A 26,332-nucleotide genomic window follows, 5' to 3' on the forward strand; every position below is an offset into this window, starting at 1 on the left:
CTAACGTGCATTGGGAATTTTTACAATATTTCTCACACTTTTTGAGGAATGATAGGGTAAAAGCCTAAGATCCATTGGGTAAAGTATGCTTTGATTTTTTTTTTTACATATACATTTTTCAACTATCCATTAATTCAACATGCATTTAATATCTGGTATGTCAGGCACGAGGATTGCAGCAATGGCCTTGGGTGGGCAGGAAGGATAGCACTGTGCTTAGTTAGAAACATAGCCTGTAGAATTCAAATCCCACTTCTTTCATTTTGTTGGTAGACAATTTTGCCTCTCTGACCCTCAATAATTGTTGGCCTTCCCTGGAGAGCTTATGCAAAAGCAATGAGTTGAGAAGCAGGAGAGGAGAGGCGCATCAGGAAGGACCACAGAGGGTCTGGCAGGCCATGTGAAGGCCAGAGGTTTTGTCCTGTTGACAGTGAGGAGTGACTGGAGGGTCTTAGCAGTAGATTTGCATTTTAGTTCACTCTGGCCCCTGTGTACATTGAAGGGGCCAGGATTGAAATCCAGTTAGGAGATAATAGGACTTGAACTGAGACCGTTGAAACAGTCAGGTGGAAAGCAAGAGAAGGAATCAGGAAATTATTTAGGAAATAAAATTGGCAGGAATTGTTAAAGTTGGCATATGGGGAGAAAAGAGAAGGATAAGTCTATTGGAATGAGTAGGAAAATTCATTCCTTAATTCTGTAGGAATTTATTGAGCTTCTGCTATATATCCAGCTGCCCACCCAGCACTTGGGGGTTTGTGGTAGAGACAGGAAAGTGAACAACTGCAGTAGAGGATGGTAATAGCATGGCAGTGACATGGCACAATGAGGACTCATTGCAGGGGGCCAGCCTAGTCAAGAAGGCCAAGGAAAGCCCTTGCCGGTTTCGCTCAGTGGATAGAGCATGAGCCTGCCAACCAGAGGGTCCCAGGTACGATTCTGATCAAGGGTACATACCTTAGGTACATACCTTAGTTGCAGGCTTCTCCCCAGACTGGGCCCTGGTGCAGGAGGCAACCAATCGGTGTGTTTCCCTCACATTGATGTTTCTCTCTGTCTTTCCCTCTCTCTTCTACTTTCCCATTGATTAATGGGAAAATATCCTCAGGTGAGAATTACACACACACACACACACACACACACACACACACACACACACACACACAGCCAAGGAGGGCTTTCTGGAGAGATCCAACTTATTTCTCCAGCATGACTAGTTAACCATGAGGAGTTAATCATGCTTAAAGGTTATGGGAATGGGCTTGGGATGGGAAATAATCCAAGCAGATGGAGTAGTATTTATGGAAGCCCCAAGAATAGTGTTATTTCTTTTTTAAGGAATGTAATGTGACCTCCTATAATTTTCAAATCCATTGGATAATGAATCCTGTTTTCATGGAGTTTTGCTATAAAATAACCTAAAGAAAAAGACAAGGCTTATTTCATGTGTATGTATTTTTTTTTTTAAACTAAATGATTGAAAAGCTCAGCAATCCCTTTGGAAACAGTTCTAGCATTGATGTTGTCAAGACCCTGTGGAAGGAATAAACAAAACCTGATTGACCCGGTGGACGAACTCATTCCATGTATAATTGAATAGTTAGAGGCTGTGCAGCAAATGTGGCTTTGCTTTCATCTGAATATGCAGTCTGATGATTTGTAAAACCCTCTTAATGGGTACAGCAAGTTATTCTGCCTCGGTGGGAGCCTTTTTACTAACTTAAGCAGCTGTTTAAACTTTCATAAGCGAAGTAATTATTAAATCTTTCATGAACATGTTGGTTGGAACATTTGTTCACATCTTAACCTTGAGTTGGAAAGTTTTGGAGGGGGTGGGGTTAAAGAATTTTAAGCTGGCAAATTGTATTCTTTTTTTTATTTTTTTCCTCTTTCGTATTATAAACATTTTATGGCTTAGAACAAGCCAACCTAAATCATGGAAGGAAAAATACATGTGTGGTAAGCATGAGACATTTCATTGTTTATTTTTCAAATCTCTGAAATGTGCTCATAGCTGTGCATGCCTCTGAGCTCATAAAGAGAGCAAATGGAAACAGCCCAAGTCAGACGGCCTGTGTTAGATAGAGAGCCACCCAGGTAGGCGAGGCGAGCCTTGGAGAGTTTACTCTTTCCTGTGCTCAATAAGTCCTCTTAGGGTGCCAACATGGGACTTGCAAGCAGGAGGGTGCCATCTTTCCTAGGTTGGAACATCTTTCCATATTAATAATGGAGCTATTTCATGCGAATCATAATTGTAAGATAAATGCTAATCTGCCTTTATAGAGTCCTTACTATGTGACAGGTAGTATTCTAGATGCTTCCTGCTCATGCATTTCTCCTTTAATCTTTGCTGTGACCTTGTCAAATAAGCAATGCTGTTGTCCCCATGTTCCAGATGAAGAAACTAAGGCTTTAGAGGTCACCAAGTTCACAAAGTTTCCGTGTGGCAAACCTAAGAGTTAAACTCAAGTTTGTCCTCACCCAGGACCCGTACTCTTGAACAACTCATTACCCTGTATTTCTTAGTCCTTTTCTATTCTGGTTTGGGAAACACTGCTACCTAAAGCGTTTCCAGTTTTACCCTAAATGAAAACCAGGACAACTGTCAGCATGGTAATCAACAGCAACAAAATTCTGTGCATAGAACTCTATGTTACAAGGGAAATACTTTGAGGCATGGAGGAGAGATGATAAAGGGGCCCTGGCCTGGCAGCTAAGCAAAGCAGGCAGGGAATCGTGGACATCAGACTGCAGCACAGGGCTGGGGCCTGCGGCACCGCATCCTGGCTGGCCCAGCAGTAACATTATCGTGTGGGACTTTACAGTTTGCTGTGTACTCTGACCTGTAGTGTCCCATTGAATCCCAACAGTGGGGCTGATTGTTATAATTGCTACTTTAAAGACGAGGAAGCTGAGCTTTAAGAGTAAATGACTAAGTCAGACACACATCTAACAAGATGGTTAAGATTCAAAGTTTGCTATAGTCACGGCTCAGAGCCATGCAGTTTAATATAGCATAAAGTAAATGCTTAGGAATGCCCCCCAAACAACCTAAAAATCAAATTGTATGAATAGATAATTACAATATAGTGCAATAAGAACCATTGTGGGGGTTTTTATGCCCACAAAGTCTTTGATCTCGGTTTAAAAGTAGGCTGTACTTAGTGATTTACTTCTAATCAATAGAATGTGGCAGGAGTGATGGTGTGTGATGTCTGAGACCCACAGGTTGAGAACCGCTAGCAGGGTCACCTAAGACCATCAGAAAACACAGATATTTACATTACAGTTCATAACAGTAGCAAAATTACAGTGATGAAGTAGCAACGAAAATAATTTTATGGTTGGGGGTCACCATAACATGAGGAACTGTATTAAAGGGTCGCAGCATTGAGAACCACTGCCTTAGTGAAAGGGAAGTCCCCACCCTCCAAAATAGCCACCTCCCTATGTTGTTATTTCACTAAATTATAGGGCCAAGAAATAGCTAATGAATAACACCTACATTTTCTCCAGATTTTCACTCTACCAGGTCTGCTACAACAATCAGGTAGAAATTAACATTTTATAACCAATTATGTGTTTTGCTTGGCATGATGCTTAACCGTCTCAATTTTTTTTTAAAAAGAGGTTTGCCTTAATTGACTTGTTATTCTAGGCCGTATTTCAGTGATTGGCTATATTTTTTTTTTTTAGTGCTACCCCTGTGCTACCCAATGTGACAGGTCCCTGAACCGCCTTCATATTCGTGTTAAAATAATCTCTTTTACTCCCAGCTCCAGCTCCACTGTTTTCTAGACTTACTAGCAGCTCCTGGTAGAAAGACTACACTAATTGTTAAAGTTGGGTTTTTCATGTAAAATTAATACTCATTTGAAAAGCAAGGAAAAATAAACAGAATTTTTACTCAAAGACACATTAACTCAAGACAATTGGTGTTAGCATCCTGCTGCGTTTCCTTCCCTGTATTTTCTTCTATGAATATGTTGTCTAGTTATATTTTGTAGATAGTGACAGATCCGATTTTTGTTTATCATCAGGCAAAAAATACCCCTTAGAAAAGAAATTTGAGGTCTTTAAGTGGTTCAATAAATGGATATTTCACAATCTACTTAACCTGTCATTAGATGTTTTGATTATACACGGATTTTTCGATAAAAATGATGTTATATATAAATAAATATGCAACTAGGGAATTTTGAAGTTGTCTTTTGAACCATTTATGGACTTTGCTAGGATGGGGCAATTTCAAATAATAATCAAAGGGCAGCTCAGGAAGGGTTTGACCTGGTTTTTCTCCCAGCCATAACTGCCTTTTGGAAAGTTCTTAAATGACTGTGTGACCATGTGCTGAAGGTGCCGTCATCGTTATGATGTTAGTTAAATTAAACACGAATGATTGGGTGAGGAACATTATTATTCTGTGCACATTCTTGACTCTTAATTTAAGGTTAAACTAACTTAAATTAATGTCATGTGAATTTTTAGCAGCAATTGTGGCCAGTTAATGCATGTTCTTTCTTAGTCATGCCTCATCTCTTTGCAAAATTACAATATTTCATTCCAAATTTACTCTGGCCAGATTTGTAAGTAGCACTTTCTCCTATTTTCTCTCAGTGTTTCTATCAGAAAGCTTTCGAGTTTATATTATAAACTACCATTTGGGTATTTTCATAATAAGCCTCTAAGAAGTGGGCTTGGATATGGCAGCCAAGACTCACTGAAAATCAAGTTACTGCACCCAGTCCTTCCTTTCTTCTTCAGGAAATATCGTGGGCATAATAGAGATGCCATCTCAACACCTCTGTCCAGATCTTTCCTCTCTCCATCTGTTTCGTATAGCATCACCCAGCCAATATTCCTTAAGTAAACCTCTATGTAGAAGTTGCCTCTGTCAATACTCTATTTTAAAAAGTCAATGGTTCCCCACTTCCTATGAGATACTGTAATAGCTAATACTCCTTAAATCTGGCATTTAGATCCTTGCGTCTACAATGTGTTATACTTTCCCCACAAGTAATCTATATTCTAGAAGCCTAGAACATTCTCTGTTCCATATGTTTTATGTCACTTCCCTATCTCTTTACCTTCCCCATATCAATTTTTTTTTTCTATATCTATCCATTGAACTCTTACCTACTCTTTCTTTGTTAATTTATTCACGGCTATATTTGATGATTCAGTAATATCGTTCATTTAATAAATATGTACTGAGCACTGATTACATACCAGATGTTGGTCAATGGTTAGCTTATAGCTTATTTGCCACCTCCCCCAAGAAGCCATTCCTAACCACCTCAGCCTGTGCAATGTTTCTCTCTTCAGGACATCCATTGGTATTTCTTACACTTTTCTTTCATCACAAATCCTATATAATAACAGCCTAATATGCTAATTGTCTGGTCGATTGGTCGGCCATTCAACCAAAGTGTAAGATGCTAATGATACGCTAAGGACACTCAACTACTTACTATGACGTGCCCTGACCACCATGGGGCAGACAGTCAACTGGTTGACCAGTTGCTGCTATGTGCACTGACCACAAGGGGGAAGATGCTCCAACCAGTAGGTTAATTTGCTGCTGGGGTCCAGTCAATCAGGACTGAGTAAAATGGGCCAGACATGCCCTGGAGCACTCCCACAGTCTCTCCCCAGCTGGCCAATCTCCTGCATTTCTCCCTAGCCCTGATCATGCACTGGTGAAATCCCTTGGCTTAACTTTCACCCTCTTGAAATCCGGGACACCTCAGGGGATGTCAGCCCAGCCAGTTTTGGCCCTATCCCGTAGCCAGGCTGAGAGTCCCCATTGGTATTATACATGAATTCGTGCACCAGACCTCATACTCACTCACTGCTGAGTTTATAGTAGGCACTCAAAATACTTTTTGAATTAAAGGAAAAATATAAATGAATGAATAGATGAATAAACTAATGAATGAGAGCAAAAATTTGCTTTCTCTACCAGGAGAAGCTAATGACTAAAATAAAATGGTTAAGCTAGAACAGAAATTTAAGATTGTTACCAGATTCACTACTATGAAACACACTCAATATGATTTTCGTATTGGATCATTTCCAACATTTGCTTATTTATATATTGATGATAGCCATCCTGACAAGTATCTCATTGTAGTTTTTAATTGTCATTTCTCTGATGATTACTGACAGTAAGCATCCTTTCATATGTCTATTGGCCATTTATTTTCATTGGATTGTTTGTTTTATTTTGGTGTTGAGTATATTTTTTTTATGAATTCTGGATATTAACCCCTTCTCAGATGTATCATTGGTGAATATGCTCTGCCATTGAGTGAGTTGTATTTTCATTTTGTTGATGGTTTCTTTTGCTGTGCAGAACCTCTTTAGTTTGATGTAGTACTATTGGTTTATTTTTTCTTTTGTTTCCCTTGCCCAAGGTGATATGTCAGGAAAAAAAAAATACTGCTATAAGAGATATCTGAGAGTTTACTGCCTATGTTTTCTTATAGGATCTTTATGGTTATAAATTTAACATTTAAGTCTTTAATCCACTTTTAGCTTATTCTTCTGTATAGTGTAAGAAGGTAGTCTAGTTTCATTTTTTTCTTGTATCTATCCAGTTTTTCCAGCACCATATATTGAATAGATTATCTTTACTCCATTGTACATTTTTGCATCCTTTGTTGAATAGTTACTATAAAGGTGTGGGTTTATTTCTGGGCTCTCTATTCTGTTCCATTGATCTGTATTCATAACTGTTTTTATGCCAGAACCATGTTGTTTTGATTACTATGGTCTTGAAGTAGAGTTTGATGTCAAGTAGCATGATTTCTTCAATTTTGTTCTTCTTTCTCAAGAATTCTGTGGCTATTCAAAATCTTTTGTAGTTCCATGTTAATTTTTGCAGTATTTGTTATATCGAATAAATCTGTGAAATAGGTCTTGGTGTCTTGATAGGAATTACATTTAATCTATAGATTGCTTTGGGTAGAATGGATTTTTTTTTTAATGGACATTTTAATTCTTTCCACCACCACCCCAATAAACATGGCATACACTTTCACTTATATATTTTCCCCCCAATTTTTTTCTTTAGTATCTTATAGTTTTCCAAACACAGGTCTCCTACATTCTTGATTAAGTTCATTTCTATGTATTTTATTTTTTGAAGCAGTTGTAAATGGGATTGCTTTCTTAGTTTCCCTTTTGATAGTTCATTTTTGGTGTATAAAAGTGCAACTGATTTCTGAATATTTATTTAGTATCATGATCCTTTACCGAATTCATTTATCAGTTGTAGAAGTTTTTTGGTGGAATCTTTAGGGTTCTCTATATTCAGTATTATGTAATCTGCAAATAATGACAATTTTACTTCATCCTTTTCAATTTGGATGCCCTTTATTTCTTCTGCTTGTCTGATTGCCATATGGCTAGGACTTCCAGTACTATGTTGAATCAGAGTTGTGAAAGCGGACATCCCTGTCTTGTTCCGAATATTAAGGGAAATTTCTTTGGGAATGGTCCCTCTTCCAACATGTGTGCTTCTGATGGACTGCCAACTCCCACTACCAAGAACTGGAATTTTGAGCAGAGATACACAGGGACAGAGGATATTGGAGCTGAGTTATCCATGATGTAGCCCTGCACAGTTTAGGATCACTGAGCCATGCTTTTCCCTTCAGCAAAATGAGGTTTGTATACTTCACTGAGTTGATTGACATTCTGTAAGATATTGTCCATGAAAGCTTTGATGCTGAGTTCTTATTCAATGAGTGATAGTTATTATACTTAGAGCTTAGTTGTCCAAGGGACATTTCTTTCTTACCCGAAAGAAGGAAAGGCAGAAACATACTCTTTATACTGTGGAGACAGCATATACAGATTACGTATGCTACTAGAGAAGAACATCAATCTATTCAAATGACTAATTAGCAATAGATAATCAGGGTGATTGTGAACTGTGGGGTGATACATGCTGTTTTGTTATTATACTGTTGTTAAAACTCATGATCCTTCATTCTTTATCAAAATCAATGACAGGAAAGAAACTTAGTCGCTTGGGGAATAGGGAGTTTGGAGGGAAATATGGAAGGAATGAGAAGATTAGTAGTCTATAGAGGAGTAGCCATTCAGCCACCCACTAGCCAATGTCTCTTTTAATGAATAGAATTGTGGTGAAGCTCTCTAGCATGTTAATAAATGCTCCACTGTGGGTGGTGATAACTTCAAAGGCAAACCAGTGCATATTGAATTTGATAATAAGAATATAGGGAATTATAAATGAGATGTCCGGGAGGCATCTGTGTTAAGAAAACCTAGGATCAGACTTTCCATATTCCAGCTGATGAAAGGTTGTAAGCAAAATTGAGATGCATGGTGGAAAAAGAAAGGATCCTGCTGGCTGGTAGAACACTAATGTGAAGTGATGGGGGAGTTTTGATCAAGAATGTATCTTTGATCTTTAATGTAGGGGGTTAGAGAGACAATATTAGAAGCCATGGGTGTACTACATATCTACTTGAAACGTGATTTTTTTGTTTTATTATTTCAAGTTTGAACAATCCCTACTTTGCTGACAGTTACACACAAAGTAGATCATATGGAATTTGAAATGTACTCCAACATAGATATGAGGATGAAAATGTCTGTTTAAGTCGTTTTCTGGCATTAGGTGCATCAGAACAAAGTAGGGGGTAAGAAAAAGTCGGCATGAGGGGCACAGGATTGTGGAGGAAGAGACTTTTCTCTGTCATCTTGGGACTTTGAACCAATTCTTGGCAGGAGGGGGGAGGACTCTGTTGGGGGGAAGATGATATTGTTTCTGAAAGCTTGATAGCTTCTTTTGGTATGTGTGTGTGTGTATGTGTGTATGGGTGTGTGTGGGTGTGTGGGTGGGTGTGTGTGGGTGTGTGTGTGTGTGTTTTGCTTCTTCCTCCAGATTCTGGTACCCTTCCTCTCTAACAGAATCTTCATGTTGCAAAAATAATCTGATGAAATAGGTATTATCCAAATAATATAACTAAGAAAAATAAGGCTCAGAGAGGTTTATGGAGCTTGCTCATATCCATATATGAGGAAAATAAGTAAATGGGGAAAATAAGTGTCGTAATCAAGAATGTCTCTTGAATTCCAACATTTTTAGTTTGTAATACCTGAGTAAATAATACCATCACTAATAAAATAAAGGAATCTAGGAGGGATATGGGTTGGAGTGGGGTGTGGGCAATGAAAGGTGAGCTTGGTTAGATATGTTCATTTTGAGCTGCCTTGGGAAAGCCATGTCTTGTTGTCCTGTTATAAGAGGAATCTTGGCTTCTTGCTCAGTGGTAGAGATGGGTACACTTGGAGTGTTTCATTTGCTGCACAATAGTGGAGGGTGAACAGGTGTGTACATAGATAAACAGAGGCTGCCAACTAACTAGATTGGTAGGTGAATAGATAAGTGCATAGATAGGTAGATAGATGTAGTAAGTTGTGTGTTTAGAAGCTGGAAAATGCATCACAGAAGTTGGCTTGTCACCTGGTAAAGAGAAAGAGGGAGAGAATGTGGAATGTGTAAGGCTCAGAACTGAAAGTGGCACGCATCTCTTCCATTCATAAGCTATTGATGAGCTTAAAATCACCACCATGCCTAAGTGAAAGGGAGGCTGGGAAATGTAGCCTCGCCGAATAGCAATAAGCTCAGGCATGCCTCTATTATTCATGCTATAGAAGAAGAGGAGAACAAAGTTGGTGACTAACGGGCAGACTGGGCTACAGGAAAGGTATATGGAACTTTGGAGCCAATCCCTACTTTTCATGGCTTCACTAATTGGCCAGAGCTGCTATGCTGTGGAGTATCCTATTCCCCTTGATGTTTTCTTCCCAACTTCTCTAAAACCTCATTCCTACTATCCAGCTAAGCTTGCAAGTTATTCTGGGCAGGGTGAATGCTGGCATTCCCTTTTCTCAATTTCAAGGTTCTTCTGCTATGTAGGTCATGAGAAAAGTCTTGTTGATTCCAGTCCTACAGTTAATAAAAGTGCTATTGGTTGGAAAACGTTGGCAAAAGCACCAGTATGAATTGTTTTCCATTGGCTTTCCTCACAGTTGTGGCATAATGAATCTCAAGTGTGACTATTGTCACATAATGGAAGGCTCTGAAAATTAAGAATACTTTCTTAAAGATCATCCAGGCAGAAAATGAGTTCACAGATTTTCAACATTTTTCCTGATGGTTCTCAAGTCTCCACCTGTACTCTCATTATTCTATCGTGCATCTTTAATTTCTCTCTCTCTCTCTCTCTCTCTCTCTCTCTCTCTCGCTCTCTCTCTCTCTCTCTCTCTCTCTCTCTTGCTCTCTCTCGCTCTCTCCGTCTCTCCCTTCCTCTCTGTCTCTCCCTTCCCTCCCTCCCTCCCTCCTTCGCTCTTCCTTTCCTCCCTCCTTCCCTCCCTCCCTCTCTCTTTCCCCCAACTTGGGGAGGACAATTTTTTTCTGAATTTGTAAAGTTTGTTCCTTATTATGTTGTGATGTATAGCACTATTCATAACAGGAACATCTTATAATTAGCTGCCTTAGGCTGCTCTAAAAGTGAAGCCATTCTCCTTCCATGCATCTTGCAAGATTAGTGACTTAGACTAGAGGTGGGCAGCTGACAGGCACTGTTAGGTAGAATGGAAGCAAGTTAATACTAGTGAGAGCTGCTGTCTGGATGGGCACATTGGTTTAGAGTGACCTCCTCACCATGGGAATTGGATCCCTATGAGACGGCTGTGTGACTCAGGTCAGATGAAATTACTTCAAAGGAGAATCTCAGGGCAGGTTGAGGGCTGAGAAATTGCTCAGGAAGCTCAGGTTACTAAAGGCAAAAACACTCATGTGTTTGAGTGGAAGAGTAGGCTATAGATTACTTTGCAGCTTGTTGAGATTGTCATTAAAGTTTGTCTTAACTGGAAGAATTATGCAGCCATTTTTCTTTTCAGTCTTATACACACACATAACACATATACACACACATTTTAGGGGAAGGGTTGTTTTGTTTTACTTTTATGTCACAGTTCAATAGCCTCTTACATTCCTCAGGAGATCTAGGCTGCCGGCCATGTTCCCACAGTATTCTGGAACTTTTCCCTCCACCCCCAGCCTGCCCATCCCTTAAGTGATGATTTTAGTGGTTCTCTGGTGCCTCACCCACTGCCTCTCCGTAGCTTGGTGAATGTTCTGCCTTGGACGTCATGTTTTGCCACTTGTCATGGCAATTTATAATAAAACCAACATGTGACCTATTTTTTGTCCAGCACTGAATGTGTCCCAGAGTCTGCCTGGGATATGCAGTGTGCCTTCAGTGTGGGTTCAGCTGGGATGTGAATGGATTTGTGCGGGGAAAGTGGCCTTTATTGCTTTTCCCATGGCTATAAAACTTTGTTAGAGTAAACTAAACCTCTGACACCATGTACAACTGCTGGCATTCTAGATTGTTTAACGGCCACTCCCAATGCTTGATACTAAGCATTCCCATCTGTTTCTCTCTTAATTATAAATGCAGCAGGAATTCACAATTACATCAGTAACGGTGGACATAAAATGGAGTTAAAGGCCTTGTACTTAACATAAGGCAGTCTTCCTCTAATGCTTTCCTTCTGTCACAGACAGTGGGTCAGAGAAAGTTAGTTTCTCAAAGGATTTTCTCCCTTGACTTCTCCATGTACTTACCATGAGAGTATCATGCTATAGATTCAGCAGTTCTCTTTGAGAGGGAGAGAAAGAGGGGGGGGGGGGGGAAGGAAGGGAAGGGAGGGGAAGGGAAGGGAAGGGAAGGGAGAAAAAGAGAGAGCTGTGTTTTTCTGTCCATGGAGTGGGAGTGGGATGTGTGGGCAGGTCTTTCTCACAGTATTGGAAGCCAGTTATGATTGTCCTGCTGTTTTGGCCTGTGTTTTGTGAGAAGAGAGATGAATTGTAATAGCCCAACAACATGAGTCACAGCCATCCCCCAGAGAAGAGTTGGGAGTGAAGTTCTAAAGAACTTTGATCGTCCCACTGGAAGCCACTCTGCCTATCCCTAAAAAACAACGGAACATTTGTGAGAAGGTCATATGGAAAAGAAAGAGATATTTAACTTTGCAATATTCAGGCTTTTGTTTTTCTTTAAGAGGGAGAAGTTTACCAAATTTTAGGCTCATGTTTTAGAATTGGAACAGTGCTAGAGGCCCAAAGCACAAAATTCATGCAAGAGAAGGCCTTCCTTCCCCCCGGCTGCCGGTACTGGGTACTGGTTTCCCTCTGACACCTGGGCCCAGGCTTCCCTTTAGCCCTGGTTCTGTCCAGAAGGTCATTTGGTCTAATTAGCATATTACCCTTTTGTTATTATAGATCATTACTTTTATTTTACAGTTGGGGAAACTGAAACTCTGAATGGCCCAGTATCTTGTTGAGGCCACACTGAAGACTGAGTGAGGACTTGAGCTTAGGTCTGAGAGACTTCATTCTGTCCTAAGTGGCCTGTCACTGTTAGGCCAACAGATGTAGCAGAGAACCGAGGGATGAAACACAGGAACCAATATTCTTACCTATTATTTAATAGCTGTGGTGAAGATTTTTGAGAATGCGGATGCTATAAGAACAAAACTGTTATCTTGAATCGTAGTAATATTTTAGTGGCACGTGCCTTCTAGTGACCAGACAGATCCCTTGGATAAGTAATGAGGTAGAGCCAGAGACAGGTTTCCATTGGAAGTTCCAAAACAAAAATGTACAAAATAATTTCAGAAAAAGCCTTTCTCCAACCTGTGAATGATTAGTTTCCTGGTTCAAAAATGTGGTTCAGCCGGGACTGGTTTCGCTCAATGGATAGAGCGTCAGCTTGGGGACTGAAAGGTCCTGGGTTTGATTCTGGTCAAGGGCATGTACCTTGGTTGTGGGCATATCCCCAGTAGGGGGTGTGCAAGAGGCAGCTGATCGATGACTCTCTCTCATCGATGTTTCTGGCTCTCTATCTCTCTCCCTTCCTCTCTGTACAAAATCAATAAAATATATTTTTTAAAAAAAATGTGGTTCAGCCCTAGCCAGTTTGGCTTCAGTGGACAGAGCGTCGGCCTACAGACTGAAGGGTCCCAGGTGTGATTCCAGTCAAGGGCACATGCCTGGGTCGCAGGCTCGGTTCCCAGTAGGATGCATGCAGGAGATAACCGATCAATTATTCTCTCTCTTCATTGATATTTCTATCTCTCTCTCCCTCTCCCTTCCTCTCTGAAATCAATAAAAATATATATTTTAAAAATGTGGTTCATAAATGAGATGATCTAAGTCATTTATTTATTCCTGCCAAGTTCAGGTGCAGGCCAGTAAGGGTCAAGTTGGTACATGTTCTCGATAGGCTTCTGAGAGCTCAGTGAGAGGAGTGTGTGGGCCTGGTGCTTGCCTTTTTGTCCCTTTGCCCAACCCAAATGAGGGCCCCCTTTGCATCCTCCTGACCAAGGCCATGTGTTTGTGTCAAACCTGTGGTTAATGATTCTTGGTCGTAAGGGCATTGCGAAGAGTGTCACGTGCTTTCGGCCTCGTATGTAAGTTCCAGACCTCTCCCACTATGCTATCACAGAGCCATCTAGGCCCACCACTAGCAGGCTTATTAAAAAGCAGTCCTCTCTGGCAATAAAACTAACTCTTAATTTTGCAAACCCTCCTATTAACCTTGTTTAGGAAAGCATGTAAAATTTTAAAATGTAAATATTGACATTCTGAGGTTTTCCTATGTAACCTGATGGAGTCTGGTTTTCCCATCATTTCTGCTGTTTCTGTGGAAATTTTACTGAAACCAGGTTTCTAAAGTAGCACAGAGGCAGCATTATTCAGAAGGTGATAGCATGTGCTGCAGAGGCAGCCGGTCCTGGGGTGGAGCCCTGGCCCTGTAGCTGAGCTGTATGACCCCAGACCAGTTCTCTGAGCCTCCTTTCCCCCATCTGTTAAGTGACAATAATGGTACCCACTCACCTGCTAGTTCTGTGAGGATCAAATGAGCTTCCATATGCAAAGAGCTCTAAGTTAAGAACAACATTTTGCCTGATCTCCCTCCTCAGAACCAGATGAGAAACTCATGCGATGTTTTTTTCCTCATTAGGAAACTTTAGCTAGAAAAATGTCTGCCAGGATTCTTTTAACATAGGAAGCACACTCATTTTATTGAAAGAGGGGAAAAATAGTATTTTTAAAGCTTTGCACTGCACTTTGGAAGTCAAGTCTTAAGACATCAGTGAATTTTCACTTCAGGTTGCTCTCATTTCTTATCCTTTCACTGTGAGCCAGCCATTCTTCCTGTTCTCTCGCATATGAATGAGAAAATAGCCTTTATATGCCAAGTACATCTCTGTGAGCATATTGTTTGTTTTAATCTAGCCTTTTAATATCAGAAAACTCTCAAAGTTCCCGTACAATAATAATGACTAAAATGCTTATTAAAAAGCACATTAAAAGATAAGACTGGCTTTGAGGACTCGGGAGCATATAAACAGGTTATTTTTATAATAGTATTAAATCAGACATGTGCTAGCCAAATGCATGACTTTATATAGGTTTTGGGGAGTTTTATAGAAATAATGCTAAAGTAAAGGAATGTGAATTGCTTTGCCAGTTCTTTGAAGGAAACGGTAGAATTAGACCTACCTCGAAGGAGTATTAAGAGAAATAAGCCAGTTATGTTACTGTGGGCTTAGAATCTTTAGTCTAAAAGATCAAATCTGCCTTCACTGCATAGAATGATCCCATATGCTGTCCTTTGAAACTTCCCTTTGTTAACCTGTAAATGAGGCTATTTTGCTCCCTATGTGAGGAAAAGCAAGTGGAACAGAAGCACGTTGGTGAGACTGTGCAGGACGGGCCACACACACAAACATCTCAGCTGATCTCGACATCCTTGATGTGGGTGAGGCCAGGACCTACTGTCTTCTGTCCTTTCTCCTTGTTCCTTTCCTCCCAGCACTCCACAAGCTCATGCACATTGATATGCATACACCCTCTTCTCTTAGAAATTAGAAACTTAGGAAATTATATTCTTGGGGAAGAGGTACCACTATTTTTTTTTTAATTGATTTTAAAGAGGAAAGGAGAGTGAGAGAGATAGAAACATCAATGATGAGAGAGAAGAATTGATTGGATGCCTCCTGCACACCCTAACCTGGGGATCAAGCCACAACCCGGGCGTTGCCCTGACCGGGAATGGAACCGTGACCTGCTGGTTCATAGGTTAATGCTTAACCGCTGAGCCATGCTGGCCGGGCGATACCTATCCTTTAGTATGACAAAGACTCTGTAGTAAACCCTGTTGCAGATTCTGCCAAATGTGCAAAAGCAATAAGCAGCACAATCAGGCAACCCCATGTAGCTCCAGATGTGCCTTACCCACGGGCCTTTGTCCACACTGCTGCTGGGGCTGACAGCATGTTAGAAAATGGTCATAACACATATGGTCCCTTGCTTTTGGCTCCTGAAATCTTGCTGATCCAACCTACATCATACTTATGATGTTTCCAGGGGAGCAAATATCTATCTGCTCTCAAACTGTGAACTCAATGTGCTTCCCTAGTGCTTGGTGGTAGGTAAGCTCATTCCAAAGAAAAGATAGAGGCAAGGAGCTTTGATAGCCCTACTCTGGCAAGGAGAAAGGGCCTGGGTGCGGTGTCAGAGAGGAAGTTAAATGAATTGGATGTCCGCTCCAATTCGGTGTTTTGGACCCCACCCATTATAAGCTCTCAGGCTTTCTGAGATGATACTTTTCTATTTCCTTTCTAACCAAGATGCCAACTTGTAATTTCAGGATGGAGAGTAATTTTTATTTTGCAAATGTCCTATTTCTGTTTTCTAAGAAGAATTCCTCACCAGCTAAAATTTCAAAAGGGCAATTTAAGTGCATTATTTTTGTGATTGGCTATTTATAAATTACTATTATTCAGTCCAAAGTCTTGCTGATTGCTGAAAACGTTACAAAATAACAATATTATGGTCATTTACGTCTCAGCTTTACAAAATGACAATATGATGGCCATTTATTTCTCATCTGTTACTTTGCTATATATACACCCACCTGATTCTTGAACACTACTGAAAGGAAATTGCAAAACAATGCTTCCTAATTACATGTTAGGTTTATAAAGTGATTATAAATGGCTCTTAAAGAATACAATTCCTATCTTTTATATTATGTTCAAGCTTCTCTCTGTAATAGTGTTGTGTTTTGTGGGACAGTGGTGGAAAATTGGGGCTCACCACCAAAACAAATTTAGTTGCTTTTCAAGAGACAAATTCTGTTAGTACTGCTTATACTTTCATTTATAAATTTACATGACAAACATTTATTGAGTACCTTCATTGTGTCATAAGGAAACTTCACCTCTCTTTAGGTTTGAGGATTTGGGTTTTTTTATGCTGTTATGATTAGTTTTTTAAAAAGTGACAGCATCCCAAGGACTTTATGGGTATAAAAAGGCAGCAGTAGTTACAACAACCTAGCTATGAGAAAAAAAAAATAGTTTTGATTCATTCCTTGAATGCCTCCATCACAGAGGCGTTTATAGCAATGGTAGTAAGATTGGAAAGAAAAGAACAGAGCCTGGCATAGAGTTCCAGGGACTTTCAGCGAGTATTGGGAGTAGGGAATTAATAGATGTGAATACTGTGAGGTTGGGTGACATTTTCTCTATTGTTTGAATAGGCTTAGGAAACATAATAGATTTGTGTTCAGAAATCTGAAATAATGATTTTTGTAATAGTAATTTTCTCTACAGCTTTGGCATTTTTCTTTTCATTAAACTTTTTAGATTTCAGTGAGGGGAATATAAGCCCTAGTTCTGCTTTATCATTTGCGGATGTTTCATTTTAAAATTATAATAAGGGATTTTTATTTATTTTTTTGTCAAAAACCACCAGGCTAATTTCAACCCAGATTTACTGACTTGGACTAGCCATAAATGGTCCTAATTCTAAAGAATAGAACAGGAACTGGCATGCTAAAATGCCGGGAATAAGGCGATTGTTCCGATGGAGTAACGCTTGGCAATTTGGAGGAATTTGTTGATGTAAACCCAAATCATAGGTTAGAGACTGAGTTGTGGGATGAATTTCTGCCAGTTATGGTCCATTGTGCCCTCAAAAATGGGGGGAAAAATGATGGTAACATGCTCTTTGGCATTGAAATCATTGATGAAATAATCAGAAGGAATTCTTCTAAGTTACCAGAAAAGATGGATATGGCACAGGATGGTGGTTTCTTGAGTTATCTGCTTTGCCTGTCTCACATGACAAAAGAGGAGAGGAACTAAAGAGACAGGGAACTGCTGAGTGGTCTTTAGCCCTGGCGTGACCGATGATAACTGATGCCTGCAAAAGCTCTTTCTGTCCTGTAGTATAAGGGCCTATGTTTTTAAGAGTTAGGGTCTTAGGAAGGTTCTTTTTCAGTATCTGTCCTGTGTCCAAGGCTCTTTGCATAGGGGAGAGGTGGAGAGGAGCTCCCTGAGGCGTCTGTGACTTCCTACTCTGGAAGCATGCACAGTGTGTGCCTAGAAGTCTGCAGCTGCAATGCTGACACCAAAATAGCTAGAGCTGATCACTGGAAGCATGCCTACAACCGAGCATATGCTTTCTTTTTCATTCATGGATTTGTGCATATTCTAAAAACAAATTTTAGTCTAAAAATAAAATTTTCCAAAGAGGAAACGGGCTACTCTCTTCATTGATGACTTCATTTGTTTGAGTAAAATTTACCCCCGAAGACCAAACGGGCTACTCTCTTCATTGATGACCTCATTTGTTTGAGTATCTCCATACTTATTTCCTACTAGAGGCCTGGTGCATGGTATTCGTGCACTGGGGGTGAGAGGGAGAGTCCCTCAGTCCGGCCTGTGCCCTCTTACAGTCCGGGACCCCTTGGGGGATGTCTGCCTAAGCTGGGGATCAGGCCTATGGGATCAGTTACCCATCCCTCTCACAATCCAGAACTCCCCACTCCTTACCTCCCACACTGCTGCTGTGCTCGCCAGCCATGAGCCCAGCTTCTGGCTGAGCAGTGCTCCCCCTGTGGGAGTGCACTGACTACCAGAGGGAGCCTCTGCGTTGAGTGTCTGCCCCCTGGTGGTCAGTGCACATCATAGCAACTGGTCGTTCTGGTCATTCCACCGTAACAGTTGCTTAGGCTTTTATTATATAGATTGACTGTTCCTTCTCCATAGGAACTCACAGTTGTTTGACTCCAACACCATGCCCTCAGTACTAAGGACAGACCTTGGAGATTCATCCTTGAGATTCCCACTACTTTGCTTTGTAACATGCCATCTCTGTCTTCTATGTCTGCATGCTTGGGTCCAAATATCCTGCTTACCTCCGCCTTTCCTTTGGATTGTAAGTTTCTTGAAGGAACAGCTGGAGTGGACAGCTGGTGTTTTGTCCTACCCAGCACCTGGTTTCTTTGCTTCTGGAAATAGCACTGTAAGGAAAAATTTACTCTTCCATTTTCATGCATACAATTAGGAGAGTCTGCTGTATTCTTCCTGGAGGTGGTCACATGAGGCCACCCAGACTTTGTCTCTGATCTGATCATTTGAGCTTTGAATAGGATCCCTCTAGAATGCTACAACTGAATGCTCTCAAGCAAGTTCATCTGAAGAGAAGGCAGGAGATCTTGTTGCCTGCTTTCAAGCTGCCTGTTTCCCATGTTTTATGAAGCCTGGTTGTCCCTTTAACACAGAGATTTTCAACCTTTTTCATCTCATGGCACATAATAAAGTTAAAATTAAAATTCTGTGGCACACCAGAAAATATACATGTAGTCCTTAGGTTACGTCGTTTCATGGTTACATCGCCATCTCCCATTTATTTATAAAAAAAAATTCCGTCATTTCGACATATGCACACATGTGCTTTATGTGTTTTATTATGCATTTACCACAAGTAAAGGTCAGGAATTGTTATCTTTCTTTTACATTTTTTAACTGTTTCACTTCATTACTGCTGTGTATGTGCTCCATGTGAGTGACATAGGTGCTTATGTAGGTGGGTTCCAATTTACAACGAAAATTGTATTATGCGCACCATAGGAACGGATCTCAGATATAACCTGAGTACTTACTGTACTTTTTGCTGATCTGACAAAAAAAAGTATACTTTTGATTCATTCACACTGAGCGGCTATTGCTGAGTTGGCTATTGTCATTTTTGTTATTGTTGTTTTTTGTTTTTGTTGATCTTTACTCAAGGATAGTTTAGAGAGAATGTAAGGGATTGACTGAGATAAAGAGGGAGGTACAGATAGAGAAAGAGAGAGAGATGTAAGAAAGATAAATCTATTGATTGCCTCTCCCATGGGCTCCAGCTGGGGCCAGGGATGAAACCTTCAACCCTGATACTTGCCCTTGAATGGGAATTGAACTGTAGCACATTCGGTGTGTGGCTTGAGCAATACCATCCAGGGCTGTCATATTTTTATCTGACATCTGAGGCGGGGAAAGTCAGTCAGGTATTGCATGTTTTAAAATTTCTTGAACCGCAAGAGTTAAAAACCACTGCTTTAACATACTCTCATCACTTTGTGTGTGTGTGTGTGTGTGTGTGTGTGTGTGTGTGTGTTTTAGCACTTCCTTGCTTTCTAGTACTACAAGGTGCTCTAAGCTTATTTTGAATATTTTCTATTCCAGTTCTAGAACCAGCCATTTCTCCAAAGAGACCTAGTTCTTTTTATTGGGGGTGGCATTAAAAGCCAAGATCTGGAACTAAGTATGCTTGTTACTACTGGGTGGCATTGCTTCTATGTCCTCTCAACTGCCAGAGCAAGGAGGTATATGTTTGTATACTAACTCATTTAAATACACATATTTATAAATATTTTATATGTAATCATATGTATCTATATTAAGTTAAACATGAATTCATACTGCTGTCTTCAACTCTAATCCTTCATTTAAAAAGCAAGCTGTTTAAATCTAGATATCTAAATAATAAGCTTTATAGCTACCTCTTGAGACATCAATTCTAACCAATATCCATTGATTTTCCTGTTATTGTAGATGAGGATTTAGCTTAATTTAGCTCTTTCCCCAACTCAATACGTTCTGATATTGTTATTTCACAATATATAAATTAAATCATTATTTACTTTATTGTTAAATTTTTTTAAATCCTGGAATAATTACTTCACTAGTCCTCTCTCCAATCCTACAACATTTCCCCCCATGTGATCAAACATATTTTCAGTTCTTACCTCTCCCTCTCATCTTCCAGGACACTGTTTTCTGTGCTGCTTCATTGGAAATAAGCATGCAGAACCACGAATAAGGCTTCTGGTCTCTGGGGAATAGATGGGAAAGGAGACAGGGGGTCTCATTGCTTTATATGTAGGCTTTCATCTCATCTCCCTGTTCTCAGATTGGAGCCTTACCCTGGCTTCCACTGTACCCAGGTCACTGAGTCTCAATCCTTTCCGAGTTACCTTCTAGGAGACTTACACTCCTATTTGCTGGAAGAACGTGGGTTGCAGTAGCTTGAGTGGGCATGAAGGGAGCAGAGACGTAGGGTATACATACAGTAGTTTCAAGTGCACTTTCTGCTTTCAACCGTATGTCTCACCCCTGCTTCAGAGGGAGCTAGTACCGCTTGTTCCCATGTCTCCCTGAGGTCCTCCACAGTCATGCAGCTTGTTTCTCTTAGGCATACTCTCTGCTGGCACATGAGATCCTCTTGCTTTACTCTGCCATATCAGTAAGAATCCCTCTATCTGCTTTACCTTCACTGAAGGTGGTTCAGGGTTATAGACGTCTTTAAATTCATCAAGGATGGAGTTAGTATTTGTGTTTCTTGAGCTGTTGGGTGTTCTGAGAGAGGTGATTCTGAAGAGAAAAGAGCTCCCAACTCAAACAAGAAGTTTCATGTCACTACATTCTCTGTGACCCACACTAGACTCAAACTCATCTTGCTTCTTTGGAGAAGGTACCTCTGGATCCTCCAGTAAGCAACATTGTTCTCAGCTTCCACAGCATTCTGACTGCATCTCTGGCAGGGCACATACCATACTCTATACACCTGTTCTTTTTTCCTCCACACGACAAGCCTGTCGAGGGCAGAGACCGCATCTAATTCGTGTGTGCACTGTGAGCCTTGTCCCAACCCGACTCTGCTAGGCACACTCAGTGCATGCTTACTGAGTCAAAGGGTAAGTGAACAGCACTGTGTTTGCCATGGTAACTAAATAGGTACTGCAACCTCCGAGTACATTATAGTTACTCAGGCACCATTTGAGAAGTTAGGTGATAATGTTGGGCAAACTAGAATATCACTTCCCTAGTTTTAACCCAGTTTTAAGCCCCCAAATTATGCTGCCTCTAGGAGGTATTCTTGGGTGACCTGGAAAAGAATAGTAGGAAATTGAGAATGCTATAATTTGAGAGATTCCCAAGAGAGCTGGGTTTTTCTAATTAGATAGAAGTAACCTTACATGCTTTAATATCACTTCTGTGCAGATTTTCTTTGATTTGGGTGTGGGCTAATCTTTAGAAATAATCACTTCAGCAATGGTAAACTTAGAAGTCCAGTTAAGGTTAAGATAGGAAGGTCACTTGAGGTAACAATTAAGTTACAGGCTCCGGAAGTAGAGCTGAGTTTGAATTTTAGCTCCTTCACTGACCCAAATGGGTAGGCCATTGACTTCTCTGAGCTTTAATATCTCTACATTAAAATAATAACAATTGGGTTATATGAGGATAAGTCAAGATAATAAATATAAGACAATTAGAATAATGCCTGCCATGTGAAGAGCTGTCGATAAACATTACCTGGATATATTTGTTATTGTCTATGATGACAGCTAATATAATTCCAGGCAAGTAATTGATAGTTAATTGTCTAAAATAACTTGAAAATGTTTAATGAAAAAAATTGGGGGTTGGGGTTGGAGATAGGGCATAGACCGTTTAGCAATCTAAGGAAGCAGTGGCCCTTCTTTCACCAAGTCCTATTAAATTGAAGGATGTTTTCTGGTGGCCAAGGAAAGGAGCTACTATAGGCATCATTTCTTATGATCTAAAGTCCATTAGCTACTCCATTTAGTTGTTAATGTTGTGAGGCCATCAGTATAAATAAATGTGTTATTTGGTAATGGACTTGTTTTCTTAACAATTATAATTTATTGTTCTCTCCAATTGCTATAATTTAGCTCTAGCATTCTACTAATTAGCATTTCTGCCTTCATCATGGTTTCCGTATGCCCTTCCCTCATTTTTATATTAAAACCTATTATATATTTAGTTGGTATTATTGACTAAATTCTGTTTCTCCAAAATGCATACATTGAAGCCCTAATCCCAGTACCTGAGAAGGCGACTGTATTTGGAGATGGGGCCATAAAAGAGGTGACTAAGTTAAAATGAGATCCTTAGGGTGGGCCCTAATCTAATATGACTGATATCTTTATTAAAAAAAAAAATGGGGCACACATAGACACCAGGGATGCACATGCACAGAGGAACAACCAGGTGAAGAGACAGAAAGAAAGTAACTGAGCCACTGGCAAGCCAAGTAGATTGGCCTCAGGAGAAACCAAACCTGCCAGCATCTTGATCTTGGACATGCAGCCTCCCCAAGTATGAAATAATAGATTCCTGTTATTTAATCCACCTTGTCCATAGTACAGTATTGTTTTTTTATGGCAGCCCTGGCAAACTAACACAGCTGGCAGTAAGGAGCAAAACTCACTGGAATTTCTGGTTTTGTTTTATTGTTTATGAAGCAGTTACCACACACATCATTTGAATCTTACCCCTAAAGTAAGTTTATTATGAATTCCATCTTACAGATAAAGCAACCAGAGGCTCAACAAGTCTGTACGCGTACCAAGCTGCTCAGGGGCAGGTGGGACTTGGAGCCAGGCTATTTAATTTAAATCTCCTTTTCTGTTCACTTGTCCAATATGTCTCTCATTTACCTCTCCTTGTTATCCCGAGTGTGGAGTATGCTCCTATTTCCCTCCTAGTGTTGGTTATGCCCTTGATTTGCTGAGATAACCTGAAGGGTTACCACTGATGCTGTGGATTTCTATGATATCTAGTGCTGGGCTGAAGAAAACAACAAACTTCACAAAGTGGAAAATAGAGTATTTTTACTCATTCCTCAGCTTCTGGAATCTAATGCCTTTCAACATTCTGTCATTGTTCCACTGCGAGTACAGAATGGAATATTGATATATCTATTATTTTCTTGTTTGCTTTTAAGCCATTCCATGTGGTCAGATCAACTTTTAGTTGGTTATCATTCCACAAGAATATATTGAGCACCTGTTATGACTCCTGAATTTGGACCAGTTTTGAGGTCGGAGTTAACGTGCTCAACATGGGGAGATGTAGCTGAACAGGAAACTGTCAGTTCGAGCTCGAGGGGCCTCTCCTGACCATGAGATTGCATTGTAGCTCCTTTGCTGTATTGAAAAGACATCTTCCCCGACACCCCCAAATTAAACTTTCAATGTTATTCTTCATTCTCTGAAACATTTTCTACAGAAATTTGATGTCTTGTCTCAAAATAATAGAGTAAGCAATCTGATATTACTCGTCTTGTGTATAATATCTTAGTTTATTGTGATAGTCATTCATTATTAAAGTTATAACTTTTCTCGTGGGTGGAAGTATGAGAGAGTAAATAGTGAGGGGACATTTAAGTAACAACTTTGATTTGGGATTTGTTGTCTATTATTTTTAGACCACTACTTAAAGAAATCTGTGTATATTAAATACTTTTAACAGCTTTTTAAAATCATCTTTTCAAGTGAAATTAACATTTTTGAATTTCAGAGACCTTTATTATTCTTCTGTGACAACACAGAGAATGTAACTTGAATTCTCTGGCCATCTATAATAATTAGAAAGATGTTTCCTTGGTATGATCAGCATTGGAATTGGTCCAAGCCCATATTTATAAAACAGTAACTATGACAACCCATTCTTCCTAACCAGGCTCAAACCCTCATAGTTTCCCAACTGTCTGTTTTACAAGATGACATAAGTAGTGGGTTTAAGGGAGAAAAAACTTTGTGTGATAACCAAAATGCTTTTTGCAAACAGAGCCTTTAAACCTGTTTGCTCAGCACCATGTGATTCGGAGAGTTAGGAGGCCATGAGACAGCAAGGATTAACTCATTAATATGTTTCTCTTTTTCTCTTTGGAAGGGGATAAACTGCTGTGAATTCCATGTACTCAGCCTGAGCTGCCCAATGGGGCTGCAAACTCTTTGATTAACTTGCAGCCAAACCATGAGGCAGGGATAACTCATTGTCTTCCTGTTTTTCATAATCCCACGTAATCAAGTTTTGTTTTGTGTGAAAAGAGGCAAACATATATTACAGCTTTCAAATCAACATCTCTTTAAACTTGAAAGGCTTTTGAATATTTTATTCTTTTCTGCTGGAATATAATGCTGCTGCTTCTCTGTGATGGTGTTAACCGATTTCCTTATAGTTATCTCTACCTCTAGCGCAGAAACTCTTCTTAAGTGAATACTTAATGCGGGTCATGGTATGTGTCAAGAGCCAATGTCTTTGACCAGCATGGTGTGCAGAGGGCTCAGGGTTCAAGGCACAGACAGCTAGTGCTTGGTACTTGATTGGGTGCCATATCCCATAATATTAGCTAACCTTCAAAATTAGGGTAGTGGCAGAACTATGCCATTAAGACCACTCCGTATCATTGACCCCTCCCTCAGTCCATGCCCATATGTCTTAGTGAGAAGGAATTCCTTGTAGGGAAAGGTGATTTGGAAGAGCTGTCTTGACCCAAACAGATCCTCCTTCCTTGAGGAGAAGTAAATAGAAGGTAGCATGCTGCAAACTGTTCCAACACATCCCCATGAGCCCTTGCCTCTGGGTGCTGAAGACACCTTAGCCTGGACTCAGCTGCAGGGATTAAGACTTCTCAGTCAAGATCTTACCAGGCCACTCAGGGGCACAGCACATGCTTAACCAGGTTGACTTCCTGATCATCTTTCTTCCCTTGGCTTCTGTACTATCTATCCTTGATTGATATTTATGTCATCTCTCCAGAAATCAGAATTCAAACCTGCAGGTTAAAAGTAACGCATTAAATTGAACTTGAATCACCAGTGGCTATCCAGTTAAACACATGGTCTGCTTGGCCCCCATAAAATACCTCCTTTTCATCCCTACACTGACATAACTCTTCCATCAGAATCGTTCAACTAGATTCTACAACCTGGCCAACCTAGTCTCCTTCTTCAACTCCTATTTCTTTCCTTCCGTCAAAAGTTATTATTTTCCATGGCTCCAGTATTAACCTTATTATTTTAACTATTTCCCCCAAAATGCATGTTTGTCTATGCATCTACCCATCCATCTATCCATTCTTTATCATTTATTGAACAACTACTCATATTCTCAAAACATCACTATTTCCCTGGTCAAACTAGACAAATAATGAAAGATTAAGTACTTGGTTCTTAGTCTGAGTCTTCAAAAGTAGACCCTATAATAAAGAACTGGATGCAAGTAGTTTATTTCATAGGTGATTCCAGGAAGCCAGTGTGTGGTTAGGAGGGAGAAGGAAGGGGAAAAGCAAAAGCAAAAAAAAAAAAAAAAAAAAAAAATGAAGGGTGCATTACGATGTGTGTAATTTCTAGGGGCAATGAACCTCAGTCCTGCTGGGGATTTCTTGAGAAGCTTTGTAGAACATGCTTCAGAACTGTCTCACCAAAGGACTGAAAGGCTCAGATGTTTACCTGTTGTCTCCTTTTCTCACTGGTTGAAAGTTACAGTGGGGGAGGAGGGCCATTAAATCCCTAGCATTTTCAGGATTCCCTCCTAGCAAGCTTTTAGTGCTAGGGTAAACCCTAGGGCAGAAAAACAAAGGACAGACACAAATTGGTTCCCTTTAACAGGGTTGCAGGTAAACCCAGGGGTGGATCCAGAGGGCAGCTGTCCAGGTGGGGTATCCATAGCATGTGCTTTAACCTTGGTGGCCATCCCAGCTGCCCTCAATGGAAACGCGTGAGAGTAAAGCTTTACCCGAGTGGGAATTTACTCTCTTTCATGTGCAGAAACACAGAACTATGTTTAGAAATAGACTTACTCGGTTCTTGAATATGCATAGCTTCCCTTTCTCTACAACCTCTTTTTAGCAGATTTATGCACACAAGAAATTATTGCAACCAAAAGCACCTCTGCAGATTTTCCTGAACTGGCATTAATCATGACCATTTGATTTATTAGCTATCATTTGAAAAGAATATTTTGCAACTCTTATGCAATGATTGTTTTTTTACAAAGAATAATTACTTCCATGTAGCATAACTCTTCTAATGGCTAATGCAAGTTTGCTTTCTCACCAATTTACTCCCTAATT

The 26,332-nt window shown here is 40.1% G+C and overlaps 1 protein-coding gene across 2 annotated transcripts in view; it reads left to right on the top strand.

Annotated features, from left to right (window-relative positions):
* CPQ (carboxypeptidase Q) overlaps window positions 1-26,332 on the top strand; it is a 246,024-nt gene that overhangs the window by 69,640 nt on the left and 150,052 nt on the right. The window lies entirely within an intron of this gene.

The sequence above is a fragment of the Pipistrellus kuhlii genome, unplaced genomic scaffold, assembly GCF_014108245.1.
Source record: "Pipistrellus kuhlii isolate mPipKuh1 unplaced genomic scaffold, mPipKuh1.p scaffold_m20_p_14, whole genome shotgun sequence".
Classification (NCBI taxonomy): Eukaryota; Metazoa; Chordata; class Mammalia; order Chiroptera; family Vespertilionidae; genus Pipistrellus; species Pipistrellus kuhlii.